Raw genomic sequence first — 25,225 nt, 5'->3', positions numbered from 1 at the left:
CCGGCATGCACGATTGGGTTTGATCCACTGTACCTGAAATGGTGGGGAATAATTCACAAGTGGCTACTATTCCTAGTAGATAAACATTTTTTTAACAGTCACTAAAAGCTTGCATCATTAGGGAAAAAAATGGGAAAAAACCTAAACAAGCAATTACAAAAGAATAGATAAGTGACCACTATACTTTATGGAAAACTGTGAAACCATATTAATGTGCAAACATATGTAAAAAATAAAAAATAAGCCAGGCATGGCAGTGCATGCCTGTAATCCCAGTGATCTGGGGGGCTGAGGCAGAAGGATCACAAGTTTGAGGCCAGCCTGGGCAATTTGGCTACTTAACAAGAGCCTGTCTCAAAATTTAAAAATAAATAAATTAATTAATTAAAGGGCTGGTAATAGAGCTCAGTGCAGAAGCTCTGGGTTTAATCTCTAGTACTAAAAAAAAAAAAAAAAAAAGAAAGTTTCCAGCAATAAACTGGCAAAACTTTTAAATCATGGTAAAACCGAGTAGTGATGGTTGCAGGGAAATGAGTATTTCAGACCCTGCCTGTTGGAGTGTAATTTAGCGCAGTGTTTCTGGAGGGCAATTTGGCATCTAATACCAACAGTCCAGCTCTTTGGAGGAGCAGTGTCACATCCGGGAATTTATCCTAAGGGTGTAATTAAATCACGAGCAAAGATTTACCTGCAGAGCTGTCCTTTGCAACGTGATTTATGGTAGCAAAAGACATGGGAAATAATTTAAATGTCCAAAAACAACTGAATACACAGCGTTCAGTGAAACACTACACAGCAGTTAACATGCTAGGGACCTGAAACACATGCTTAGCATACTGCAAGGTAAAAATGAAAGTCATCACTGGGGGAGGAAGCCAATCTGAAAAGGCTACTTCCTGCATCCCTGCAATCTGCAGACATTCTGGAACCAGCCAGGCTTCAGAGATCGTAAAGAGGTCCGCAGGGAGAAGGAGCCCACCAGGCAGAACACAGGACTCCCGTAAGATGCTACATCACCCGCTGTGTGTGTGTCCCCGCCCCAGAAAGATCACCATTGAGCAAATCCCAACGCAAACTGATGGCAGCGTGTCCCTGTAGGGTTATCGACTGTGCCAACACGTCCCCCACTTGAAAGTGTGAGTGCAGACAGCGGGCATGTGGGAGCTCTGTGCTTTTTAGTCTGTTTTGCTCTGAGCTTGAAGCTGTTGAAAACAATACTAAAATTATGTTTTTAAAACTGAAAGCTATGAAAACAGAGATATGAAATAATCTATTCAAAATGATACAAGTTTGCATACTCAGGTCCGGGAGGATCTATTTTGGGGTGCCACGGTAGTTCATTGGCAGAGGGAGTGGTGGTGGTGGTATGTGTTTCTTTCTTCTTGCTTATGAGAAACATGTCATTTAAAAATTCTTTAGGGCCCAGGATGTGGCTCCATGACACAGCGCTTGCCTAGCATGTGTGAAGCCCTGGGTTAGATGTCCAGGAACACACTCGGGTATGTACATGCACACATGCACACATGCACACACGCTATCTTTAAAGGAATTCTGTATACGTTGAGTTTAGAAATTGTTACAGAAAAGCAAGGATTCTTTCACCTTAACCTCTTTGATATTTGAGACCCAGCCTACCGGTTGGAGGAGTGTTGGGAGCCACCACATTGCCGAGCCGCCGCATATAGCGATCATGCGGCCTGTGGTAAAGAGTAAAGCCTGAGTTAGATTACCCCTCCCATCGAGCACGTTAGTTTCCTGCTTACCGCGTAAACAACCCGCTCAATAATATGTTAGCCAATCAGCTTGCCTTGCTTACTTTAACATGATTGGACACTGTATCCGTATATATACTGGTGCCACCCCTGGGGGGAAGTAGAAGCCCGGAAGGAGCCGCGGAGAGCGGACCGGTAGAGGCTTTGGAGCGAAGCCCGGAAGGAGCCGCGGAGAGCGGACCGGTAGAGGCTTCGGAGCGAAGCCCGGAAGGAGCCGCGGAGAGCGGACCGGTAGAGGCTTCAGAGCGAAGCACGGAAGGAGCCGCGGGGAGCGGACCAGAGGAGGCTTCGGCTGGGAGCGATCCCAGGGCAGGCTGTACGGAGAGAAAATAAAAGAAAAGGTTGTCCACTGCCAGACTTTGTCGTGTGTCCTTCCTGCCGGCCGGGAGCGACATCGACAGAGGAGGAAGAATCCAAATCAGAGGCTGAGTGCCAGAGAGGTAAGTGGCACTTTCTGGATACCTGAAGAACTAATCCATGGATCAGTGGGACCCACATTTCCACCAGGAAGCTCTCCTGTGTCTACTTCCTTGTGATTTCATTTTGAAAAATTTTGCCTGCTAAAAAGCCTTCGGCAATAGTCGACTTCTCTTCGTCAGTCTGCCTTTCATGTGAGGCACAGCTTAAGTGCTACTCGGGATCATCAGCACATTGGTTAGTGGCGATCAGCCTGCACAAAAGCAAAGCACTGTGCGCCTTCATTCACCTATCCTGCCTGGTCACGGGGACCTTGAGACCCACCGCACTGCCTTATGCTTTAAAACCAGCCTGATGATAGAATATGACAAGAAATCAAAGCACATGAACGGCAACTTCATGCTACAACGCGGCTGAGTCACAATGCCGTGAAAAGAAATGAGACTCCAAAGGGGATACACGGTATGATTCCATTTTTATAAAATTAAAAAAGAAAAAGAAAACCCCCAGGCACAGCCATGGGATCAGAGGTCAAGTTCAGATAACTGGAAACTGGATAATTTGGGATAACTGGAACGGGGCCGGCAAACAAATCCAGCTGGTCACACGGACTGGTCATGTTCTGTCTCAAGCTGGGTGCTGGCCCTTTGGGAGTGGAAAGTTTGTGAAAATACACTGGGCTGTGCTCTTAGAATGTGCATTTTCTGTATGTGTTTCTGTGTTAATAACCCCTTCCACACACACACACACACACACACACACAGATCCATGCAGGGGCACTGGAGCGAAGACCACTTCTGTCCAGCCCTTGATTTTGCTGAGGAACTGGGGTGTCAGGTCTTCATCCGCAGAGCAGTTTCCACGAAGCACAAGCCTGTGCCTCTGGCCGGGGCCAGGGGGACATGCCCTGCCAACGTGGTGCCTCCTGCACGACTTTCGAATGCCACTGTGGAGCTTCTCATCAGCAAGACTGTGCTGGGAAGAGGTTGGCAGAAGCCGCATGAAGGTCCATGAGTCCCGGAGGCGGTGCTGAGTGGCACTGTTTTTCATGTTTGCTTTTCATCACTGACAGGGTGGTGGCTTCTGTTCTACTTCACTAACAGGGTCACGTGCGGGTGCCACGCCACCTTTGCAGGACTTCTGAGGCTTGGGAGGAGTGGCGCCTACACCCAGCACCTAAGGAGGCATGGTCAATCTGGGCCACTCGTGGCCATCCCTTGTGCTTCCCAGTGACTGCATCAGAGGACCTGGCTGCTAGGGACACTTCCCTCCAGGGCTGCACACCTGACCTATTGAGGCACAATCAAAGGCAGGCAAGGGCTTTGATTCTGTGACTTAGGAGAGAAAGCACATAGCCACTGTTACAGACGACAGCAAGTCATGCAAAGGACCTCAGCCTGGGGCATCCTGCAGGCGACGCTGGTCCAGCAGAGCAGAGGGACTGGCTACAGTGAGAAATATGTTTGCTCTTTGTCCCTGATTCCCGGCACCTAGGCCCTGGGGGTCTCACTGGTGTCGAACGGAGCACACCTGAGTCTACGCTATTGGAGTGACAGGGTGGGGACTCCGATAGCTTTTGGATGGAGCAGGTCACCAGCAAGACCTGGTCGTGGCAAGGCTGCAGAAGGCTCCACTGACCTCGAGGAGAAGAACAGGTAACAGTGTTCCCAGAGAAGGCCCAGAAGCCTGGCGCCTGCCCCCTGTGCCCTGCCTGCAACATCTCTTCTCCCTGGCTCTTCCTGAGATGTGTGTGTCCTTCACATAAACCAATCACTGTGCGCAAAGCATTATCCTGAGCTGTGACAGACATCCTGCGATCAAGCCCAAGGAGGGGCGTGGGAACCCCTGATGCCGACTGGTGACAAGTAGATGACCAGGGACTTTGAGCAGCCTCTCAAGTGGTGCGGTCTCAAGGGATAGCAACTTTTATCCCATGAGGCCTGGGCTCACACTGGAGGGTCAGTGTTAGAACCGAGCTGAATGCTGGGCACCAGGTGTTATTGGGCTTTTGGGGACATGCCCAGGTGCTGAGCAGCAGGTCTGGAGGTCAGCTCTGCCTCTGGCCTCCTGATAAAGACTTTGCTCCTCCAGCCCACTGAGAACAGAGCTTCTGTGATGTGCAGCCATCGGCCACCTTCCCCGGCACCCTGCCCCACCAAAGGCACAAGCATGTCCCAAGCATGTCCTCAAGCATGTCCCACTGTCATCAGTCCCATGCTTGGCTTTGCCAGCTCTGCCCTGTGCCGTGGTCTTCCCGGCACCCAGGCTGGGAAGCACACAGTGCTCAGGGGCACGCTGGGGACCTGCTCAGACCTGCCCTCAGCTCTTGCTGTCTCCCCTTCAACGGCACCCTGTGCACCTCCAACATGGGCCTGGCACTGCTGGTCCCCCCGCCCGGAATGCTCTTCTCCCAGACCCAGGTGCCCTGGCTTGGGGTCACAGCCTCAGGCCACGATGTGAACTGCAGCCCCTTACACTTGCCCTCCCCCCGGTGTGCTGAACTTTTCTCCAGAGCCCACATCACCACCAAACATAGTAGCACTTCTGTGCACAATGCGCTGCCTGCCTCCCCAGCTGGAGTGCAAGCTCCAGGAGGGCCAGGAGGCCAGTCTGTTTTCCTCCCACTGTTTCCCTGTGACGGGAACATCCAGCCACAAAGGAGGGATGCAAGCAGCAGCTGCTGGAGGGGTGGCAAAAACAAAATCAAAATCACAAACTGAATGCTCAGTGTTCCTATTATTTTGAAACAGGGTCTTGGTAAATCACTAACTTGCCCAGATTGGACTTGAACTCGCAGTCTTCCTGCCTCCGCCTTCTAGGATGCCGCAATTACAGGTGTGAGTGGCACACCTGACTCAAACTGCCTGTTTGGGAGGCAGCAGGCAAGGGCCACATCTCATGGGTGTTTCAGGCAGGCAGCCGACTGTGCCAGGGGGCGGTGCTCGAGGAGAGAAGCGATCACCCCAAGTCCTGTCCCCACACATCCTCCTGAGCAGGTCAGTGGCAGGCCTCCCCACTCTGTGACCCTAGGCCAGTTCTCTACTAGTCCTGATGGTGGCCTGGAGGCCAACGTGACCACAGTTCCATTCCGAGGAAGGGTGCTGGTTCATGACTGCTTTTGACAAAAGGTGCTGAGCTCTCAGTCCTCAGTTCTTCCAAGGGGGCCCCGTGAGTTGGCGCATGGGACCTGGAGGTTTGCTAAGCAGTGCCACTGGGCTGTGAGCTATTTACTGTGCTGCAAATAATAAATGCCAAGGCGATTGTTTTTGGCCTCTTCACTATGAGTCTGGGCTCTTCCATGACTACACGTGTGTGTCTGTGTGTGTGTTTGTGTGAGAGAGACAGAGACGGAGATTTCATGCTCATGTACTAAGAACTGACTAAGTACCTCCTTATGTATTTGTGGAAAGGCTCCTGCACATGGGCTCTGCGTGCATGTGAAGCAAGCTCTCTGCCCCTGAGCTACACCTCTAGCCTTTCTGGTTTGATTTTATTTTGAGACAGGTCTTGTTACGTTTTAGGGCTGATCGGGAAATTTTGATCTTCCTGCCTCAGCCTCCAGAGCAGATGGGATTACAGTGCGCACCACCACACTGGGCTACACTACCCTGTCTCAGCCACTTGCAGACACCTGTGAGCGCAGGTGATGTGCTCACAAGGCTGTCAGTGATCACATGGCGAGCTTCGGACAGCGCCCAGGAGTTCTGGGGCTTCTCAGGCTGAGCTGTCACAATCAACACAGAGGTGGCTCTGCAGGGCTGTGACATGCTGCCAGTAAGGTGGCCTCAGAGGACAGGAGACCTTTGTCCTAGTTCGCCTGCCTGTGCCCATTTCACTCTAACACCAAACTTTGTGTCTTCAAGAGCCTCAAACTGCAAATGGTCCATCTGGGGAGGACGGTAACAGAAGATCGACCAATCAGAGTCTGTGTCTGGCCATGATGATTGGTCCAAAGATGGGGACTTAGCCAATCAATGAGCAGCAGTTAAGGGGCTTTAGAACAGTCTGGAAAGAGAACCTAGTACATTCACTGCAGTGATTGCTGAAAGAAGAGGGTGTAAGTATGGCGCATGGGGATGATTTCAGCCAGCCCCTGTGACACCACACACAACAACCTGCCTAGGAATGAGAAAAAGCGTGAGCAGGATGAACACACTAAGTCTCAGGAACAGTGTGAGCCCCTGGATCCAACTGTGCCTGAAGCTGTCAGGATCCTCCTGGCCCTCATGCTGAGCTCCCATAAGTTCCATTTTTGCCTAACCCTGCTTGACTTGAACTTCTGTCCTATCAGGAACCAAGCAAGTCCCATTTTAGTTTTTCCAATAGGAAATGGAGAGTCAAAGAGCTCCATCTAATGTGGTAGGTGACAAGCTACACCAGGAGCTCGAGAGGTCTTCTGTGGCAGGGGGTACAGCGATGTGAGACCCTGCTCAGACCAGTAACAGCCCCAGACTGGCAGCTGCTCTTTTCTCCTGTTTTTATTTTTGCTGGCTTTGAAGACACAGAAGATTTCATGCAGAAGTGTGGGTGTTCAGCCTTCCGAGACACGGGAAGGGTTACCAAGCAGCACAGCCTGCGGCCCCAGAGGGTGACAGCACGCCAGGGGGGTGGGGGGGCCTCCACTGTTCGGGTCTCTGTGAGCCTGTCATTGCCCAGTGCTCCCAGCCTGGGTGTCCAAGCCGGCACCCAGAGTGGCGGAGACCACGGCGTTGTGTAGACACAGTCCCGAGAACCGACTTCAGGTGACTGTGGGGCCGGACTGGGAACATCCCACCCCCACAGCCTGTGGATGCGTGATGGATGGACAGATGGATGGAGAAAGTACCAAGGTGTGTGCTATGGGCTCCCCGGCACCACATGGGGACAGCGTGGCGTGGCAGCTGGGAACTGGTTTGGCACGGGAAGCCTGGCTGTGCTGCTGGGGACATTTATCCCCTCCCGTGCCTTCAGTTGCCCTGCATAAAATGGATAGAATGAGAGTCACCCTGGGCTGCTGCCAGCGGTCAGTAAATGACAGCGAACCTCAGCCCCACTGATGCACACAGCTGCCATAAACCCCTCCCCCTCCCTGCCTCAGTTTACCCCTCTGTGCAATGTTGACCCTGGCAGTCCACCCCACCCCGAGGTCAGAAACGACCCTGGATTCCCAGCCCCGGTCCATTCGGCCCATATTACAGCCCCAGGCTTTACTGTGGCTCATTGTGCCAAAGTGTGACAACCCCAAGGCACAGCGACAGGGCTAGAAGGTGCCCCGACCTGAGAGAGGCCACAGAGGGCACAAGGGCAGACCTTCGCGTGGCCTCGCACTGCGGCCGGTGCCCGGCCTTCAGCTGGCATAGCTGCTCGCTCTCACCCCGGGATGGGAAATGATTCATGAAAACCAAGGAGGTAAAATTAGCCCACAGGCTGCTGCGGAATGTATGTGGCCAGCAGCCCCAGGAGGGGGAGAGAGGGTGAAGGAGGGAAGCAGGGAGGGAGGGATGCCCCGCACTGCCAGCCCCGGTGGCCTCCCAGGCCTGGCAGCAGGCAGCCTGGCCATCTGGAGCCTCTGGCTCCGCGATCTTCTATTTCTGGACCCAGCTCCCGGGGCAGTGGGCCAGGCCCCAGAGCTCTCCCTACACCACCACCACCCGCTGGCCCAGCCAGCAGACGAGGCGCACTGGCTATGTGCCATGGGGCCCTCTGTATGTCTGCCCCGTGCACCCCTCCCCGCCTCCACAGGTGAGGAAACTGAGGCACGCAGTGGGTACCAGAATTCAAACCCAGATTCCTGACATCAGCAATTGGTGCTTTCCCACCTCTGCTTCTACTGGACCTCAGCATCTCAGGAGGGACTAGAGGAGGACACTGCCACCAGCCCATTCCCCTGTGCCCTGTGTTCTGTGTTCAGTCTCAGGATGTGACCACACCAGAACTGGGCTCTCAACTCCAAGCCCAGCTGTCCCCACAGGCAAGAGGAGGGGCACCAATACCCCCATGTCTTTAGAAGATGCTGAGAAATTGTCTGTGGGGTCTTCAGGCATAAATTTTACCCAGTAAAGGCAGGGATAGAGCAGGTGTCAGTGAGCCCTGTACCCTTTCTCCATTACAGCATGGCGCCAAGACCCAGGGATGGGGAGGGGCTCACCAAGGGGCTCACCGGGGGCCACACAGCAAACCCATGGCAGAGTTCAGGCTAATGTCAAGACCGCTCAGGGACACTGCTGTCGGGGACTTAGGGAACCAGATCCAGAAGGCCAGGAAGGGGCAGCAGTGAGACCTGCAGGTGCACCCTGACTTGGCTTTGTCCTGGGCTCCTGCCCCATCTTCTGGAGACCACAGGAAACATGGGGGTCACGGGAGGGGATGACCCCAAGACAGGAGGTGAGGTGGCCTGGAATCCCATGGGGAGTCACCCCACCTGCCCGAGCCTACTTCTTAAAATGAGATCGCAAGACTGACTGACAAGAAGATGTGACAAGAAGACGTGTGTGTGCACACATGCGTGGGACTCACCTGGCAGGCTCAGTGTTGGTGTGCAGGAAGGGAAGCACACTGCCTGCCCTCAGAGGGAGCCCAAGGCTAGTCCCAGGTGACACTATCGCCACCATGCACAGAGACTGCCACTCGGTTGAGTGACCGCAGCTGAGCCAGGTGAGCAGCTGGAAGCAGCCCCACCCACTCCCCAGGATAAGGTCCTGCACAGCTCTGTCCACCGCACCAGAGTGACCCCAGTTGCCATGGCCTGAGCCCTGAGCTGTCACTTTCAAATGTCACTACTCAGGGACTTTCCCATCAAAATCAGTGCGCAGAGAGACAGTCATTTGCCCCAACTTCCCTCTCATTGATTCATTTCATGATAATTTACCCAGAAAATTCACGTGCATTTGCTGTGCATCCACACTGAGGGGCAAGATGCCTACTTGCCCATCTGGCCAAGGCAGCAGAGTCCAGGGTCCACAGCCAGCTCTGGAACTTTTTTCCACACCACAGGCCAGGCTCAGAGCGTGGCCTCTCCCCAGCAGGGCACAGGAGCCTCCACTAAAGCAGCCACTGCACCACCAGCCACCTCAGTGACCAGAAGGGTTGGGGCTGGCGCTGGGGAAGGACTGGACCCAGGCCAGCTATGGTGACTCTCACCTCCTAGGAGGTAGTCCCAGCTCTCTAGCCTCACTGGTCATGCACACCACTGTGCAAAGAGCAAAGGCCAGCCAGGACTTCCCGGCCAGGCATCCTCTGCCAAGATGACGGCAGGAAGTGGCCTTGGGAGAAAGAAGTGGACAGGGAGCCAGGTGGCCTGGGCACGGCACCCAGTCCTGCCAGCGGCTAACTGTGTGACTTCGGGAAAGTCACTTAGCCTCTTGCAGCCCCGGTCTGTACTTCAGTGAAATGACCGTGACCAGCTGGCCTGTGTCACAGGGGGACCATGAGGAGCTGGGAGGACATGCAAGCGGATGGGAACCTGAAGGGGTCAGTAGGAAAGAGCAAAAGGTCAGATCCCTTCCAGCATGGACAACAAATGGTGGCAGCAATGTGACCCAGGCTCTGAGCGGCTAACCTTCAGTGGGGACAGCCAGTGTGGCCCAGTGATGGCCCAGGCTCCCCAGGGAGAAGCTGTCCTCAAGCTGCTTTCTTCTCCTGCCCACCCTCAGGCCGAGGGAGATCAAATCTACAGCCACAATGGGCCCCATTCAGAGCCGGGAAACCTGCCAGTAGTGTGGGGTTACACAGCCAGGTTCCTGGCCACCTCGGCTGAGCAAATGGTCAGAGTGACCTCTTTCCCTCTCTTAGGCCTGTGTCCAGGAGCTTCAGGGCCAGCAGGGGAAATCCGATCATCCACTGCATTCCCAGGCGGCAGCCTCCTCCAGGACACCAGGGGACAGCGGGATGAGGCCGTCACAAACGCTGGAGCCAAGCCAGCAGCACAGGGCTGAGCCAAGTGAGAAAGCAGAGAAGTCACACCAGGAACATGGCCCTGCCAAGCATTTACCACATGCCTGGCACAGTGTTTCATGTTTCCATGTATGGCTCTGTGACACGGAACTATGGTGTCCCTCAAAGACTCGTGTATGAGGGTTTGACCCTCAAGGCAGCAATGTTCAGAGGTGACCGGGTCATCCATGGATTCATCACTCATGAATCTACAGCAGAACAGAGAAGATGGGTCTCTGGGGTGTGAATCTGGGGGTAGATCTCATCCCTGGCCCCTGTCGCCCTGGCTCTTACTCTCTCGCTCTACCTCCTGGCCTCCAGGGCTTGAGCAACTTTTCCACCATGATGTTTCTACCATGGAGCCAGAGAACCATGGACCAAAACCTCAGGAACCATGAGCCACAGTTAACCTAGTCTTCACTAAGGTTGTTGGTCTCACATACTTGGTCACAGCCGTGACTAACACACGTGATTATCTCTGTTTCAGAGAAGATGAAACCAAGCCCCAGAAAGGTTACCTAAGTTTCCCAGGGTCACACAGTTGGGAGCAGGGTGTGCAGGACCAGAACCGCACTGACTCCAGAATCCCTGACCTTCTGAGCTGCCCCAGAGAGGGCTCACTCAGAACCATGCCCTGGGTAAGTGTAGAAAACCCAGGATGCAAATGAGGGAAGGTTCCAGGGCCTCTGGGGATAACAGGGGTCAGGGAAGCAGATTTTCTCTCCAGTTTTAAAGAGGAGAGCCAGGAACAGTAGGGTACCCCTGGGAGGTATTTAGTTCTGTGCAAACTCTCAACCGACAAATTTTAAATATTGCACAATAAATTTTTAAATATGCAACAGACTCCCATAACCCAGCAGTAGGGACTCTAAATCTGCCCAAGGAGACACAAGAATAAAATCAGAATTAACCCAAATGTCCAGCAATAAGGGAATATCTAAATAAATAATGACCTCCAAAAACTACTGTGCATAGGTAAAATCAAGAAGAAAAAAACTAATGGTAGCATTCTATGCAAAACGTGGCTATATTTCCTGGAGAGAATGTTCAATGAGAGAAATAATTTATAGAATAACCTGTACTACATGAAATCATTTGTTAAAACACACACACCCAGTAGAGGCACATACTCTTGCACATTATGTGTGTTGATGTATACAGTAAGTCTAGTAGGATAGAACAAAATAGCTACAGAGACACTTAATCCTGCAAAGGACTACAGAATGTTGTAGTTGTGATAGGAAAATCTTAGCCTATTTGTATAATTTTGTCTTTTTTTACATAATTAAAACAGTAAAAAAAAATTTTTGCAAAGATTGGAGGAAGAATTCCCTTGGGAAGCAGTGAGTTGCCTGTCCCTGGAGGTGTGCAAGCATCCACACCTGGGTGGGGGCTTCCCAAAAAACCTGAAATGCCACAGGGGCAGGAAGGCCAGATGGCCCTCAGGAGCCTCGTTAGGGGAACAGGAGCAAAGGCACCTCTGCCTGCATCATGTCACTTTAAGAAAAGTAACTGTTGCGTCAGACTCTGGAGAGGGGACAGGTTGGCACTTGTGGAACCTCAATGTGACTCAGGAAGAGTCAGCTTGGACAGCAGAGGTGCATGGATGGGATACTGACAGCCACGTCCCCTTGGCCAGCTTATTGGAACGACTCGCAGCCTCTCTGTCACAGCAGGGTCTCAGGGGACCCCAAGAGCTGCATCTGTGACTAGGGGCACCTGGCAGGGAGAGAGGAGCCCAGGAGGAACACAGGACAGGAAGGTGGACATGGATGAGAAGCACTTCCAGGGCCATTCTAGATGGTGACGCTAAGCCCAGCAATGGCCTGGATGCCATGATGAACCCCCATCTTGACGAGAACTGTGGGCGCCCTGCCAGACCCAGCCTTGTGGGGAGCAAAAATCCACAAAGCTATCACCTTCAAGACAGCTCTGATGTCCAAAAGGAAGCCAGGAGCTGTGGGTCTGGGTCTCAGCGCTGCCCTTGACTCCCCACAGGCCTTCACAAAGTTCAGAGCCCTGGTGCCCCAACTCACTCATCTGCAAAATGTGCTAATGGCAGCCACCCCACCGCATCCCCAAGCTGGCCATGCGGGTGAAGTGAGACTGTGTCCACTAGCCCCTTCGCCTACCATGCTGGCTCCCACAGCATAGGCCAGTCTGTGTCCACTTCGGTCACCAGCAACAAAGCAGACTCGCCATATACTTGAGGCACAGGGGCAGCCAGGAAGGAGCCAGTGCTGGCCACAGGCAGCAGGCCAAGGGATTCGTAGGCAGAAAGAAGGGCCCCAGGGCAACAGAAGTGAGTCCAAAAGGCGGTGGAGACCTTCTTGGCCCCCAGCCTGGGCCCAGGGCCAGGGTGCGCAGGGAGGGGAAAGGAGTCCCTGGTAGGTGCCCAGAGGAGCCTGGGTCCTACCTGAAATGGGCAAGGCTCCCGGGAGCTGGGCCAATGAAGGAGCAGGTCACGGAACTAGGAAGGGGCACAGCCGTGTCAAGGAAGAGCAGAGCTCAGTATCCAGGAGAAGCTGTGACAGGTCACAGCAGGCTGTGCCCTTGAACCCTGGGTGCAGTCCCGGTGGATTCCATGTGGGCTAAGAGAGAAGCACAGGCAGTGCCAAGCAGGTTCTGGGTGTCCTTAGAGGACAGGGGCCAGCAAGAAACAAAAGGTTCCACCTCACTCACCAGGAATTGTGCCAGTTTTGGAGGGGATGCAGCAGCAAGATAAGCCCCGTCCCACAGGAGGCCAGGGCTATGGGGAGTACAGAGTCCAGTGTGGGACCTGGCATGGCAAAGTGGACTCAGGTGCCAATCTCCAAGTGTAACCAGTGCCACCATCAAAATCAAGGTACGCAGGAACACGGTGGTGCAAGCCTGTCGTCCCAGCTACTCGGGGGCTGAGGGAAGACGATAAGTTCCACCCCACCAGCACAACTTAGCAAGACCCTGTCTCAAAATTTAAAAAATAAATTAAAACAAATTTAAAAGTGCTAGGGCATAGCTCAGCGGTAGAACCCCTGCCTGGCTCCAGCACTGCCAAACAAAACCCACGGCACTGAGTGATTCCTCTCAGGCTGGTCCTGAAGCCTGGGCCCAGGTGGGAAGGGGGGCTGTTCAGTTCCACCTTGTAGGACCCTCAGTGGCCAGACTTGAGCCAAGCTGTAGCCAGGCAGCTGGGTCCAAGGCCACTGGGGCCCCGCCAGTCTGGGAGCTGTGGGCGGGAAGAGGACGCTGCAGGTGGGGCTGGCGGAGGGGCCCTGCCATCCCTCCCAGGCAGGCCCTGTGCCCTGAAGCGTCACGGCCACATGCAGGCCCCAGCACGACTCAGCAGCTCCTAGAAACTCCGGGACAGTGGAGGGCAGCGTGGTGAGGGACAGAGGCTGTGACAGAGCCACCAGCCTCCTGACACTGTATTGCACCCCCACACGTAGGACATGTGCTGTCCTTTTGATGGGCCCAGGCCAGGAGCAACACCCAACCACAGGGCACCCCTCATCCCATGCCACAGGTGACAGACCCCATGCCTGGCCAAGCCCTGACCTCTCACACTGCCCACACCAGCCTAGGCACCATGCCCAGGCTGTACCTGGACACCGCTGGCTGATGGACGCTTCCCGCCCCTGCAGCTCTGCAGGGTGATGCAGTGGGTCCAAGCAGATTCTGCACAGCCAGCCAAGGTCCCCAGGTGTCAACCCACAACTAGGACAGCCTGGGGAGGCTGTGCAGCCATGAGGACTGACTCACGGGACAGGAAGAAACCTGTCTACTCCCCAGGAACTAATCCTGCTGTACCCCCAACAAACTGACTTCCTGACACTAGAAACCTAAAGGACACACACCTGGGTGGCTTCTTGGGTCCTCTGATCACTGTGATCAGAATGGAATGTCTAAAACATAAAGCTGCCTTCTCCCTTACTTAGAAATTATCGGGAGCTCCCCAGGGCCTCCAGTGCAAAGTCCCAGCTCCTTCTAATGGCGCTGAGGCCCTCCCAGTCCAGCCCTAACCTGCCTCTCCAGGCTGGTTCCAGCTCCGGTTCCACTGTTCTTCCCCAAACAGCATCACGGCCTAAGCCACAGGGTCCTCCCTTAGTGGGTCGCCCATCCTGTTCCCAGGATGCCCTTCCCCCTTCCTCCACCTGGCAAACCTCCGCCTCCCCTTCCAGGGCCAGCTCCTCCGGAACGCCAGCCCACCCCTTCCCCCTGACAGCCCAGAGGCAAATATGTGCCTTGCTCCCCTATCCCCCATATGGCGGGGATCACTTCCTGCCTTCAATCACAGTCAGCATCAGGATCGGAGCCAGCGCTGTTCAAACTATTTGTGGCAGAGACTCCTTTTTTTAAGTCTCCCAATCTGTTGCCAACTGGTACTTTTGTAAAACACAATAAAAAAATGACACTGGATGTCAAGCTGCAGGACGGGTTGCTCAGGTTCACTCTGACACTGGTAGTGTCAGCCACTCATAGTTTGGTGGGGCGGTGGGGGTGGGGGTTGTGCAGTCCCAGCTTACTGTGCTGTTGGGGACAAGGTGGGGCCATCGTGTTCCTGGCCTTCCCGGGGAACTGTGCAGGGCCCACGGAGCTACAGATGCTTGTGTCAGGAAGCCCAGAGCCAAACACGTGCTTGCCACACATTGGAGGGGAAGGACCCAGCAACCCTGGGGCAGGGGCAGCACTTTGCCAGGTGGCCATTCCCCAGGTGGACAAGTAGAGGCAGAAAGATTGACCTCAGCTGTTACCCCTGGCAGGCCTGGGAGCCCTCGAGTGGCCCAGACTGCTGACAGATTCGCCAGGGTCAGTGACAAGGCCACTAGGCTCTGCCTTTCACGGGAGTGTGGCCTCAAGTGAGTCACTGGGCCTCAATTGCACCGCTGCCAACCAAGTGTAAGAACAGGGGTATCACACAGCAGCCTGGAAGGGGACACAGAACACACTGCCTGAGGCCAGGCCTTGCCCTCCTGGCGCCCCTGTCAGGCTCAGCAGCTGCTGATGCTCCCAAGCACCCCTGCCAATCTCCTCACTGGGAGCTCTACCCTGATCCCTCTCTGCTCACCCTGCACCCCAACCCCAGATCAGAACTCTTCTCCTGGAGCTCTGTTCTCGCCTGGCTGCTAGGTTTGCTGATTTCTCTCCCTGACCTCCCTGCTTGCAGCCTGAGGGGCTCAGGGGCATCTCCTTCCCACCAAGCCTGTCCCTGGGACTCTGAGGCCAGCCCCTTCCTCTCCACAGCCCGGCCCTTCTCGCCGGTCTGCCTGCCTTCGGGACCGGCTTGTTCTCTATCCCACAAGCGTGCACACATGCACGTGCATGCACACACTCAGTGCAAAAGCCGCTCTGCTTTGGGGTCAGGCAGAGAAGGGCTAGGCTGCCATCAGGATGGCCCCAGTCTCCCCCGAGACAGGCTCTGTCCCAAGCCAACCATCTGCAGCCCTGAACCAGGGCAGCAGGATCCTTTTCCGCCCTCTTCCTTTCCTTTGGGGACAGTGGTGGGCTCTGGAGAGCTGGCAGAGAAGGGACAGCTCCATGTCCACTTTGCTCAGGGACGTCCTCACCAGTGACCCTCCCTCCAGCCTCTCCCCTCTGACCATGTTATGAGCATGGGGCCAGAAGTCCACTCATTACCAAAGCCACCCACCCGGGCTCCTACCAGGGGTGGGCTCTGTGCCCTGCAGGTGTTCAAGCTGTGTGACAAGCTTGCTTGGGCGGGTACAGACCCTGTGCCTTGTAGGTCCCCGGGCTGTCCCGGTGGTGAGCTGTGGCACAGAGCAAGGATGGAATTTTAGCTTGGTTGCTGCCAATAAAGTGTGACCCACAGAGAATCACTTCTGATCTTTGAGCCTCAGTGTTCTTGCTGTACAATGGGGTGGTAGCAGCTGGCACCTGCTCAGGGGCTCAGAACACTGGGTGAGCCCCTGAGGGGATAAGTCTGAGTGGTCTGGGTCGCCCACCCTAAGGTTCCACAGGCCTCACTGCAGGGGACCCCAGTTCTGGGCAGCCATCCCTGCAGCCCCCTTGTTCTCTCCCCGGGTATCACTTCCCTGGAGGCTCCTCATCTGTCCAAAGTTGCCTCCCAGCTCTGTCCTTGAGGCTCCTGGGGTAAGGACAGCCGTTAAGTCCAACAGGTCCATGAGGACCTCACCAATTCAACCCTGTTTTAAAGCACCCAAGAAAGGTGCTCGGAATTGTTATATAAGATAAGTAGACGTCCCCTACGCCTTCCTCCATCAAAGGGGGTTTCTCAGGGAGAATGGGAAGATTGGCAGAGGGCTGTGTGACCTTGAGCCAGTCACTCAGCCTCTCTGGGCCCCAAATGTCCTCTTCCATAAGTAGATGTGGAAGAAGACTCAGGGCCCTGCTGCGTCGCCACCTGTTTCGTCCCTTCCAACAGTGTAGTGTCCCCTAGGGACGCTGCCTTCCGTGTGGTCCTGGTGCATAGGCCACAGGGCAGACTGATGTCCCGCTCCACTTACAGAAAGGAAACTAAGGCCCTGACCGGTTAAACGATTGGCCTTGAACATAAGCCAGGGGAGTGACATGGGGCCGAGGGTGTGGCCAGGTCACCTCTGAGCCCCAAAGCCATGGTGACGTATGCTGTCCCCGGCTAGGGACACACGACGAGCCCCTCTCCTTGCCCACCCAGCTGGCCCCACGCCGCTGTCTGGTGCTCGGTGAGTCTTTCTGAGAACTGCCTGTGCAGTCCTGGGCCACCACTGTTGTCACTGACTCGGCTCCACAGACAGGAAACAGGCAACCATGGAGGGACAGTATCAGCAGGATGGAACTTGAACCCTTGTCCTCTGCAGGGTATGGCTCTGGTGCCACTGACCTGCTCCCGGGTCTCCCAGGATCCCTTTCCCTGACCACTGTGCTGGGTAGTTTGCCGTCTGCCTCTTGGGCCATAGGGAGTCACAGAGGGTTTTATAAGGCGGCAGTAAACAGTGTCCAGAACCACATTCCAGAAACTGAGAGGGCACACGAGGGAGCGAGGCCAGTGTGGTTGTGGGGGCCAGGGCAGGGAAAAGGATGAGCCCTTGGTGGCCACTTCCCGGGTGAAGGAGGGAGAGAAGCGTCAGAGAGGGCGAGGCCAGGCTATTTGCAGTGGGGGGAGCAGTTTCCCCCAGGGTGCCCAGCTTCTGTTTCTGAGCATCTGGGGGCCCCCTGGGAAGATCCAGCAAAGTGCCTTGGGCTGGAGAGGGACCAGGATGGGATGACACCGCCCTTTACCTTCCCTCGAAGTCTTTGCTGGGGACACCACCCCGCGTGCGACCGCTCTGTTAACACTGACTGTCAACCCAGATACAAATCCGCAATAGGAAACAGGCGTTTTAAAAATAACAGCACGGGTTTTTTTTTTGTCTCTCTCTCTCTTTTCCCCCCCTTTCTTTCTGCACGGCTTATTTTCCGGCTCGGCCCCTGGGCCCACTGCCGGGAAACCCCTCCTTGGCCCCACTGTGAGAACACTGGCTCTGGGGCCTCCAAGGACCCTCAGGCTGCAGGGCGGTGGAGAAGACACACTGTGGCTTTAGGCCAGCCTGGTACCCGGTGCTCAGAAGCTCCCAGACCCAGATCCCAGCACCAGGGTGTGTCACTCACTGCCCTGTGCTGCCACACGATGGTCCTGGGGGGGAGGGGCTGGCGGTTCTGGGTCCTCTGCCCTCACTCCAGGACGACACCCAAAGGAGCTGGCACCATACTCCCAGGGTTCTCATCCTGATCAAGCTATGAGCCCTGGATTCCCTACCTCACATCTCGGAACCTCAGTTTCCCATCTGAGCCTTGTGGAGCTGTTTTTTGCAGAGGGCGTGAGCCATGGCTGTGGCATAAATGTCCCCCAACAGTTCATGTGGGAAACCTGGTCCCAGCGTGATCCTGCAGAGGTGACTGGACTGGAAGGGTCAGGGCCTGGAGGGGCACTGCCCTGGGAAGGGACTGATGGGGTTCTCCCGGAACCTGATTGGGTCTCTCGAGAAAGTTGCTACAGCTACACAATCCTAGCCCTCCTTGTGCTCGGGCTCCCTGCCTTGCTGTCACCTCTTCCTGCCCTGCTCCCTGCCCGCTTCCTGACATGTTCCTGCCATGATACCACCTGCCACTATATGAACACTCCCACCAGAGCTGATGCCATGCAGTTTGGGCTTCCCAACTCCAAAATGGTGGCTGAGATAAACCTCTTTCCTTTGTAAAGAACCCAGCCTTGGGTATTTGACTGCAGCCTCTCAGGTTATGATCAGTATGGCATATGGCATGCTTACTTCTATATCTGGCACATGTAACCCCTCCAAACCATGAGCTGCCATCGCCATCACCATCTTCACTATCCAGGTCATCTCCTCCGTGGCCCCTTCACTGTAAATCACACACAGCAGATTCATGGAGACCTCTAAGGTCCACTCAATCTCACCCTCCAGCTCTCCTGGAATTTCCACGTGTGCAGCCCTGACATGTGGTCCCCCACAGGATGGACGCTGGTCAAGACAGGGAGTTTGTTATCTGCACCCTACAGGTCACCTGCTTTGTCTAACACCTCCCTCCAGCTGCACCACCCAACACAGCGGAGGGAAGTGCCATCCCTCACCCTGTCCTTGTCCCTACCGCATGACATCCCGGGGCTCAGGGCCGGGCTCACAGTCTGTGGCAGAGCCAAACTGCAGCCATCTCGTCACATCAGAGATGAGCAGCCACAAGATACCAGGGAAGGTTGGAACAGGAGGGTCCCACACGATCACAGGGAATGTCCTTGAACAGGGGATGAGAAGCAGAAAGATGGAAGGTGAGGAGTCTTACCAGGAGAGGGGCAGAGGGGACAGCCTGAGAAGTGGACCATGGAGGGCAGGACCAGTGGGCAGCAGGAGGATTTCTTTCTAATAGCAGCAAGGATGAAAGCCAGGGCCTCATGTGTGCTAAGCAAGCACACTCTCCACTCTCTCCCCAGGTCCATAGGACATTTGTCCATAGAAGAGGTCCTGCTGGCTGCTTCCCAAATTGTGGTCTTCTCTGCACCTAGACCACTCACTCTGCAGCAGTCAGGAAAGGACAGGTTATGCTGCAGTAACAAACAGCCCCAAATGTTTCAAACAATAAAGGTCTGGTTTTCACAAATGCTATAGGACCATCCTGGGCCATCCAGGGACACAGCCCATGAAATGAGGCAAGGACTCAGATGGTTGAAGCAGGCCCCAGACCACAGGGGAAAAGCACACCCATATCACCCTGGTTTACAACTCACACCAGTCACACAGCTCCACTTTATCCTAAAGGGCCTTCAATTCACCCCTGCAGTGTATGTGGAAGAACTGGCTATTCAGAAGAGAGCATCAGGGACCACCAGACACTGTCCCCAGCCCCGCTACCCTTTGCTAACCTGGATTCATTCAGATGGCAACTGGGCCAGGTGTGGGCGGGGGTCACACACTGGTGGAGACAGCCTGAGGTCAGACAAAGCCAGGGAAAGGGGAGGCCGCGTCACCCAGAGGCTTCCAAGTCACAGTAAGAGTTTGCTTCTTTATTCCAAATGCACCAGGAAGCTGCACGCCTGGTTTAAGAAGGAGCATGGACGCCTGAGATGGCCCTACTCAGACTACTCCCTGAGGGCGTTACTGAGGCTGACTTGGTGGGCAGGCTGCAGGCGGCCTTGCAGGCTCTGGCTGCGGTGCTGGGGACAGACTGCACCTGACTCAGGTGCCAGAGAGGTGTGAGGAGACACAGAGGCCAGGACTTCTGTGAAGGACCATTAGCCCTGCCTGTGCCCTCATCAAGATAGAGACCTGGGGGAGGTCGAGGGAGGGCAACAGCATGGGACCGCTTGAGCTTGTCCTGGCTATGAGATGGCCCAGAGGACAGCCGAAGAAACAGTATGACTCCCGATTCCCCATCTTCACTCTCGCCAACACCCAGACAGGGAATGACACATAATAAGTCCAGAATCTTCCTCAAGGAGAATCCTAGCCGCTCCAGGTACCAGAGACCGTATCTACTACACACGACAATCCCAGGGGCCCAGGAACTCAGGTCAACATCACACGCAAGCATCCTGTCTTTGAAGGTGTCACTGGGGAAAAGAAAGACTCTGCCACCAGCAGCTCCTTGGGGGCCTCGTCAGGAAGGGACTGGATGGGCAAGAGATTTGATATTCAAGGATATCCCAGTCCAGGGTCAGAGAACAACTCTGTCCAGACAGGCTCTGTGGGCCCCGCTTTAGGGTAGAACCAGAGTCAGGGAGGTCAAAGGTGATCCTGCAAAGACCAAGGTTACACAGCTGTTCCGGGGAAGAGAAGGAAGAAAAAAATCCCAAGGCAGAATCCCTTTCCATTAAACTAAATAAAGCAAGGCTCTGGGCTGTGCGCCTGGGACAGGAGGTTTGCAGACAAGTGCCCAAGAGAAGCCTGTGTGCCCACCTTCCCGAGACCATGCCCACTCCCCTGGGAAGGTGCCCACCGTCTGTCTTCTGACCCTCAGACCCTAAAACCCCAACCTGCCTAGGAGAGTACCTCTCCTCACGCTGGAGGTGATCCGAGGGCAAAGGCCAGCCTGGCTCTCACAGGCAGCCCACTCCCTTCATGGAAAATTCTTTTGCTTCAGCACCGACAAAACCCCCAAAGTTTATGGGGTTTCCAGGCATCCAGAGTCATCTTGCTTTACAGCCTCCTGTCCCCATGCACAAAGAGCTGGGCGTGTTTCCCTTGAGCCACTCTAAAGTATACACCACAGCTCTTCTGCACACGAAGGAAGCAAACGGCTAAGAAAGAGAGGTTTAACATTTCTGTCCCCTAAGTCCCAACCCATCCAGGAGGTGGTCTGAGCCCTCCACCCCCAAACCGGCTCAAGACACCAGCAACTTTCCACCTGCATCGCCCACAAGACTTCTACAATCTGCAGCGATTCGCCGAGGGCATGCTGGCCTTGACGGAGGAAGGTCATTGGCCACCTAGTTTCTGCAGTTTCTGCATTTAAAAGTACCTTGGGGGACAGCCAGTGGGGGGCTGGCTGCAGGCTACACTAGGAGCTCTTCCAAAGAGTCCACACCGGTGACAACTGAGACTTTTAAATAAAGAAGCGCTCTGTGGCTCGGCCACGTTTAGCGGGCCACCAAGGGCCAGCTTGCAGGACACCCCCCTCTTCGATCCCCCTTAAGTGGCCCACTACCGCGGAGGCGACAGTGCCCCCCAAGAACTAGGCCAGCGGCCCCGGCTAGCGCCCCAGCGCCCCGCCCCCCGTCACCGCGTGCGCACTCCGCATGCGCGGCGCGGGCGGCCGCTCCCATTGGCCAGCGGCCCCGTCCGTCAGCGGGCGGGACGAGCGCGGAGAGAAAAAGGCTACATTGTAACAAGGCGAGCGCGCGCGCCAGCGAGCGGGGAGGAAGGAGGCGGAGGGCGCCCGAGTCCCGCGGAGGCGGCGGCAGCTACCTGCCGAGGGTTCGCCACCTCGGGCCGCCTGGCGCCCGCGCCCCCTGGCCCCCACGGCCGCCGCCCGCCCGGCTGCGCCCCGCTCCCGCGCCCCCCGCCCCGCGGCCGCCCGTGCGCCCCGCGCGCGCCTGGCCCAGAGCCGAGCGCTCCCGAAGCCATGTTCACGGCCACGGTGGCTACCGGGCTGACTCACCTTCCCGGGGACGCTGCGGCAGCCGCGGGCCCGGCCGGGCGGGGGCCGGGCGGGGCGGGAGGGCGGCGCGGCGGCGGCGGGGCCCGGCGAGCGCCCCCCGGAGGGGCGGCCGCGCTGCGGCGCGCGGGGCCCCGGGCGGGCAAAGTTTCAGCGCCAGCCTCGGCGCGGCGGCGGCGGCGACTCGCTGCGGCTCTCCTCCCCTGCTTTGACCACCATCTTATTAGTACAGGAAATGACATGGAAAACGGAAGAAAGCGGCGTTTGGGGCAGACGCGGACCCCCCAATTCAGGGGCCGCAGCCGGGACTCCGCAGCCGCGTCCCAGGCCGGCCCCGGGGAGCGCGCGCGGGGCCCCCTCACCCCCGCCTGCGCCCAGGGGGACTCGGCTCCCGCAGCCCCAAAGCGAGGGCGAGTTTATAACCAGCCCGCGCAGAAAAAGCGAGAGAGAGCGGGAAAGATATAAATAAGTGAGAGAAGGCAAGGTTGCAAGAACTTTCCAGCTGGACTACTTTTGGGGGGTCGGGATTCAAAGTTGTAGAATTTTAGGAAGTCATCCCCAGGGGGGCTCCCGCGCTCTCCTAGCCCCGTGGTTGCCCGTTTGGAGGCAAACAGAAGGGGGGAGAGAAATGCGTTTATATTTTTAACCCTTTCGGGGCTCGGAAGCTGGTCCCCTTTAACTCTTCCAGTGCTGCCAGTTTGGAGGTGCAGACTAGAGCTGTAAGATGAGTGTCCCGCAGGAGGCTGAGGGTAAGGGGTAGGAATACGTTAAAAAAAAAAAAAATTAACTATTTGCGTCGGGCTGCGGGACAGCACATGCCGTTCGAACTAAATTGGGTCACATGGGTTGACATTCGAGAAACTGCACAGGTTGGTCGCCGGCCGCGTAGGCAGTGATGTGTCAGCCGTGCTCGCTAGCCTGTCTCTCAGTTTCTCCGTCTGGGAAATGGGATTCAGTATCAAGGAGAGATGGAAGGCTGCGAGGGGAAGGCAGGCTGGAGCTGTCATAAAGACAAAATGCCTGGAATCCCACAACGCTTCTCTGAGCCCAGGAAAACCAAGGGGCTGCGAGGATGCTGGGAGCGTTTCCGCTTCCGGAGGGTCCAGTGCTGAGGGCGTAACCAGGGCAACTGTGCACCAAACTGTGCTCCTGGCTGGTCTTCAAGGTGTGTAGCCCAACTGTGAGGTCTGTCCTATCAGGGAGGCTCTGAAACGGGGTGTGTCCCCACTTGGGGTTGTCAAGAGGGGTGCACCGCAGTCTGACTGCCCAGAGTCCTGTCCCCTACTCTGCCCCAGCCATAAAAGCTTTCCAAAATTGGCCCAGACAGACTTTTTACTGGAAAGGAGTCTCTCTCAGCTTCACTGAGGGGGATCTCCACATGGGGCTCTAGGATTCTGGATGTCAGCCTGGACTAGAAGGGAAGCCATATCAAAATCTTGTCTGTGGCATTACAGGCACTCTGCAATTCCACAGCTGTCCCTTGCTGTGTGATCTTGAGTAAATGGCTTCACCTCTCTGAGCCTCAGTTTCCGCATCTGCCAGGTCAGGCACAGTAATCCCACCTTGCTGGCTCTGTGCAAGGAGCCTGAGGGTGGACTGATGGCTGCTCACAGCAACTGCTAAAGAAGCAGCCACAGGGCTGGCAACACCGCTGTTTCCTGAGTCTGTCTGCTCCAAGCAGGGCAGAGGACTGGGTATAGGAGACCAAGATGTGTCTTCAAAGAGGCCTCCATCCGTGGCTGCTGTAAGTTAATTCAGTAACTCACAAATGACCAGCAAGACCAAGCCTCTTGACCCGACGAGTCAGGGGATCCAGCAGGAACAGGGCAGCCGAGGAACGAGCCACTCGCCCCTTTGGAGAGGAAGAGGTCACCGGGGAAATGACATGGGGTAGGGACTGGAATGTTCACCAGGGGACAGGAAGGTAGCAGCACAGAGCCCTGGAGTTGTGCCTGGGGGGGGGGGGGCCTGTGTGTGGCCTGCAGTGACTACTGGACTGAGAATAGATGGCGCTGAGAAACCAAAAATGAAGCCAGAGTGGTGGGCAAAGGAGGGTCGGGCCACACAGCTTCTAGAAAGCTGCGGAATCTTTCAGAAACAGCTGGTGAGCGAGTGGGAGAGGGTGCCTTGTGCCCTGGCTCTATTTAAGCCCCTTTGGCTGTCCGATGTCCCTCTGTGCATGGGTCAGGCTGGGACTGCCTCTGAGAAGCAGGACGGGGTCCTCCCAGAAAACACGCAGCTGCCCCATCCCCAGCAAGTCTCCTGCACACCATGGAGTTTGGACTGGGTCCTCGAGTCTGTCCTCCACGACCTGCTCCTGCAGCCAGAGTCAGGACCAAGACCCCACAGGTCACTGTGGGCAGAAAGGGGCCCTGGGGCCTGAAGGTGACTGCCACAGACAAGCTATCCCAACAGGAGTTCCCTGTGACTGTACCTCAGTTTCCCTCTGCACTAAGTCAAGCCTAAAATCCGGAAGTGGAGTGCAGTGGGCAGGAGCTCACTGGAATGCTCTTGGGACAGGGTGGGCAGTGAAATGGATGGAGGAGGTAAATGCACCTTTTAGGTGTTGCCAGGGATCAGGCGACCTCAGTAATCCAAGGCCGATGTCTGCTCTGGTTAAACAGGGAAACCGTGTTCAGAGAGGTTAAGGGACTCACCCAAGGTCTCACAGCTAGTTAGACAGGGTGAGCTTAAACCCAGATTGGCCTGATGCCGTTGGCTCTGTGTCTTCCTTTCTTTTTGGTCTCTTCTGATCCCTGGGAGGACTCCAAGATGCTCTAAGTGAATGGAAGGGATTGTCAGTCGGAGGCCCTATCACTATTCCCAGTAATGATACCCACGCAAAACCTGCGGCCTGGGAGTGGCACACTGAATGGCCCTGGATCCTAGGTCACTGGAGAATCACTTCCCCGCTTGCTGCAAGACAAGGATACTGTTTATTCCATCAATGAATGATCCCTCCTAAACCCAGAGGGAAGAAATTTCATTCAAGATTTACTGCCTTGTGAAAAACTAAAATGAGACAAACTGCATCTCCCCTGAGGAGCAGCAGGCGTCTTCCTCGCTAACAAGAGGAGTTCCATAACTAATCAGGCTTCCCTTTTCACACAGGCTGCCAGGAAGCTCCCAGCCAAATTCCACTCTCATTTCCAACAATGTTGGCCGTTGCCTTTTTCTCATTCCTGCTTTCCCACTTGTAATCCTACTGGCTCAGCCTTCTTTTCTCTGCCTTTCATTAAAGCTATCTACTCCCCTTAATGGTGAGAAATAAATCCTTCAAATAAATCCACATTTGGAAGTGTTGCTGGAGGGACTTGGATTCCAGGGGCCTTGTGCTAAGCCAGGCACGGTCAGGAGCTGGTCTGGTCTTGTCCTCTTGCCCAGCGGCTCAGAGATCATATTCTTGGACAGAAGGAGAGGCTGGCTTGTGACACAGGACTGCTCCCCAAGTCACCGGCTAGCACTCAGATCAGAACGCCTGGGTTCCAATGGTCACAACTCCCTTTTGCAATACTGACAAATAGCTTGCTTCTCTCCTG

At 55.5% G+C, this 25,225-nt stretch overlaps 1 protein-coding gene across 4 annotated transcripts in view; it reads right to left on the bottom strand.

Annotated features, from left to right (window-relative positions):
• The window catches only part of Prdm11 (PR/SET domain 11), a 74,223-nt gene extending 52,402 nt beyond the window's left edge, over positions 1 to 21,821 (bottom strand). For 2 of the 4 annotated variants that reach the window (XM_063227812.1, XM_063227813.1), the window contains exon 1: positions 21,690 to 21,810. The gene's annotated coding sequence lies outside the window, so the exon portion shown is untranslated. Of the gene's footprint in view, positions 1 to 21,689 lie in introns of all 4 variants that reach the window. The other 2 variants (XR_010040217.1, XM_063227814.1) reach the window with 2 other exon arrangements.
• Between the last annotated feature and the right edge of the window lie 3,404 nt (positions 21,822 to 25,225).

The sequence above is a fragment of the Cavia porcellus genome, unplaced genomic scaffold, assembly GCF_034190915.1.
Source record: "Cavia porcellus strain 051 isolate PalLab524CR breed Dunkin Hartley unplaced genomic scaffold, mCavPor4.1 scaffold_17, whole genome shotgun sequence".
Taxonomy (NCBI): domain Eukaryota; kingdom Metazoa; phylum Chordata; class Mammalia; order Rodentia; family Caviidae; genus Cavia; species Cavia porcellus.
This window is presented reverse-complemented; position numbering and strand designations above follow the sequence as displayed.